The sequence below is a fragment of the Zingiber officinale genome, chromosome 5A (genome assembly GCF_018446385.1).
Source record: "Zingiber officinale cultivar Zhangliang chromosome 5A, Zo_v1.1, whole genome shotgun sequence".
Taxonomy (NCBI): domain Eukaryota; kingdom Viridiplantae; phylum Streptophyta; class Magnoliopsida; order Zingiberales; family Zingiberaceae; genus Zingiber; species Zingiber officinale.
This window is the reverse complement of record NC_055994.1, coordinates 82,485,232-82,489,075: the sequence shown is the minus strand read 5'-3', so window position 1 is coordinate 82,489,075 and position 3,844 is coordinate 82,485,232.

The window sequence follows — 3,844 nt, the reverse complement described above, 5'->3', positions numbered from 1 at the left end:
GCTCGGCGAAATTCCGGGCAACTCATGTGTCGACCAGACGAATACATCATGATTTCGTCGGAGGCATTGGATCAGCTCCTCCTTCTGCTTCTCCTCCAGATCAGAGGCAACAAAAGTCGTGGCCTCCGATCGGGTCGGGTGAATCTGCACTTCCTCTTTTTCTTCATAAATTAAAGAGGGTGGCTTTTCAGTGATGGCATTTACCTCGATTCGAGGCGCCTTCCGAGCGGAGTTGGATTCTGCTCGGATCATCTCGATGTAGCATCGCCGAGCTGCTAACTGATCTCCCCGTACTTCTCCCACCTTGTCTTCGACGGGGAACTTCATCTTCTGGTGGAAGGTTGAGACGACCGCTCGGAATTCGCCGAGCGCCGGTCGTCCCAAAATGACGTTGTAGGACGAGGGAGAGTCGACCACCACGAAATTTATTGTCCTGGTTCTCCTGAACGGCTCTTCTCCCAGCGAGGTAGCCAGCCAGATCTGTCCGACCGGCTGAACTTCGTTACCCGTAAACCCGTAGAGCGGGGTTGTCATGGGGAGCAGCTCGGCTCGATCAATTTGCAGCTGGTCAAACGCCTTCTTGAATATGATGTTGACTGAACTCCCTGTGTCAATAAATATGCGGTGAATAGTATAATTTGCTATTACCGCTTTGATGAGCAGAGCGTCGTCGTGGGGCACTTCAACTCCTTCTAAGTCCCCGGGCCCGAAAGTGATTTCCGGTCCACTTGCCCGCTCTTGGCTGCAACCGACTGCGTGGATCTGGAGCTGCCGAACGCCCGCCTTTCTGGCTCGGTTGGAGTCTCCTCCGGTCGGCCCACCAGCAATAACGTTGATCTCGCCACGAGAAGTATTGCTCCTGTTTTCCTCTTCCCGTGTGGACGGTCGGGACCGTTCTCTGGACGCCCGGCGATTCTCCTGTCTTGGAGATCGGTGCCGATCGGGCGTCTGTTGATGTCGCCTCTCGGTGCGGGTCCGGTCGACTTCATGGGTCCTCTGTCTCCTGTCGATGGGAGGAGACCGTCGTTCGGCATTCCTGGGAACGGGATTAGCCACGAAGGGAAGACTTCGACAATCCCTCGTGTTGTGCGTATCCGTCCGGTGGAAGGAGCAGAACATAGGGGTCCATCTCTTCTTTGGCTTGGGCCGAGCAGCAGCCACCTCTTGTACGTGTGATCTGGCGTGGGGGGATCAGATTGCTTCGACCCTCGGTCCTCTAGGCGGCTGATGAGCGGCGTGCTGTTTCCGTTCGGCATGATTAGGTGCCCGCTCGGTTAGAGTTTCCTTTTTCCGAGCGGCTTGCGCTTCTTCCACGTTTATGTATTCGTTGGCCCGATGTAGCATGTGATCATAATCATTGGGCGGCTTTCGGATGAGGGACCGGAAGAAGTCCCCATCCACTAGGCCTTGTGTGAAGGCATTCATCATGGTCTCCGATGTGGCCGTTGGAATATCCATCGCCACTTGGTTGAATCGCTGGATATAAGCTCGGAGCGATTCACGGGCTTCTTGCTTGATAGCGAACAGACTAACGCTAGTTTTTTGATATCGCCGACTGCTTGCAAAGTGGTGGAGGAAAGCCGTTCGGAAGTCTTTGAAGCTGGTGATAGATCCGTCCGGCAGCCTCCGAAACCACCGTTGAGCCGATCCCGAGAGAGTGGTAAGAAAAACTCGGCATTTTACTCCATCTGTGTATTGATGGAGTGTAGCCGTGTTATCAAACTTACCCAGATGATCATCCGGGTCTGTTGTTCCATTGTACTCGCCGATCGTCGGAGGCACGTAATGCTTGGGCAGAGGGTCTCGTAGAATAGCCTCCGAAAATTGGCGATTGATCCGCTCGGGGGGCTTTCCCCTTTCTGTCATCTCGCCTAGGCATCTCGTCTGAAGAAGATCCTCTATCTCTTCGAGCTGGTACGGCTTCAGGGGTGCGAAATAAGGCTCGATGGAATGCAACGGTGGCTGGAGGTGCTTCCGCTCGGCCACCCGACGCAGACGTTGCTTGTTGCTCCGGCCGCTCGGCTGCTGCTTTCTGTTTTTGCTCCACAAGTTTGGCGACCCTTATCTTGACCAGAGCGTTGAGTTCTTCCGTGGAAAGCGTCACCGTGTGTTGTCGTCCAGCCTCGTCCATTGTTCCCGTTCGAATGCAGGAGCGTTCCCACAGACGGCGCCAAATTGATCCTGTCCGAACCAGGGGTCAACGAACGCTGGGGATGTGGCGCTCCCTGCTGGATCCTCGAATGCTCCGGCGAACCTGCAACAAAACCGAGCCGGGGGGGGCGGCGGACGCTCAAGTCAGGCGAGGGAATAGATGAAGAAAGTGGCTGCAGGATCAAGACTAGCGTACCTCCGGCTGAAGAAGTGGAGGCCTTATATAGACCTCTCGAAGGAGCCTGGGCACACCAATTGAAGCAATCGCCTGCTTTCGACCATGCCCAGGTGTGGGCCTGTCAGAAGGGCATCCATAAGGCCATACCACTACTGTATCAACCTTTCCGTGACGTGATGGTGGGGCCTTTAATAGTGCCATCTTGCGTACAGTCTAATCATCATGCCTTTGCTGACATACCATATCCCGGGCCGAGCGAATAGGCCGCTCGGCTAATCACTATTCCCTCGCCATGATTCCGGCCGGGCGGACACCCCCGCTCGGCCACTCGGCTCCGGTTCTACTGCTTTGGCGTCGGAAACCCAAACCTTTGGCTGGGTAATCTATGGTTCCGCTCGGACGGGACCCCATCTGTGGGGCCCCCCATTCTTACCGCCGGATCAATCATCATAGAAGAGATCATAGGCATGTTAGTTTTTAAATTGAGCTTCCCTAGGATTTTAAGCCTCTTCATGGCCGAACCCTAAGGTAGGGTATTACCTAACTCCAAGCCTTGTACAAGCATGAAATATCAAGGTCATATTCATAGCATATCATGAGGAAAAACTTAAACATATTGGTTTTTATTGTAAGCTTCCATAAACTTTACAAGTATCATGACCGAAATTTCTAAAGGAAACTATAGGTTGTAAATTCATCTAAACTCGAATAAAAATCATATAACAACTTGTACCACAGGTGAGGGGATACTCACATCCTCTTGCTTGGTCTTTTCCTAAGAGAAGGTACCCTTTGTGAAGAGAAAAAAGAGAGCTTCTCCTCCTAGTGCTCCTTTGTGCTTCTCTTGCTTGTGAGAGGTAGATCTTGAGGGTTCCTTCTTGTTGGTTTGGTTTTCTTAGGTAGAAAACCTTAGTTGGATTTTCGGGAAAGAAGAGAGGATGCTCTAGGTCACGGCAATGGTGAGGGAAGGGAAGAAAAATGAAATCCCTTATTTATTTTTTCCTCTTATGCTAGGTGGGAGTAAGAAGCAAAAAGAGACTTTGCTTTCCCCTCTTCTTAACTCATCTTTTATTCTCTTAATGATGAAGAAATGTCTTCATTCATCCTCTTACTCCCTCTCCTCTCCTTCCCTCTTGGATCTTCACGAAAATGAGAAAGAGTGAGGAAGGAAAAGACAACTTGTCTTGCTTTTTAATCAAGAGAGGGAGGAAGAAAGTTCCTTGATGTTTCTTGCTTCCTTCTCTTAATCATGGTTTTATCTATATCTACAATATCCATTCTCTATTCAACAATAACTCATGATGGTCTAGTGGTAATTCCAAAATCCTTAGCTTAAGAAGGTTCAAGGTTCAATCCTTGACCAATTCTCTTTTTTTTATATATATATTTTTGGTTCCATCTTGTCTTCTTTTATTCTAAGAGAAAATCTTCACATACTGAGCTTAAGAAATTCGTGGGTATTACATTAGCAGCTTAAAATTGTTGGTCATGAGTTGATCGATAAATAACAAGTTC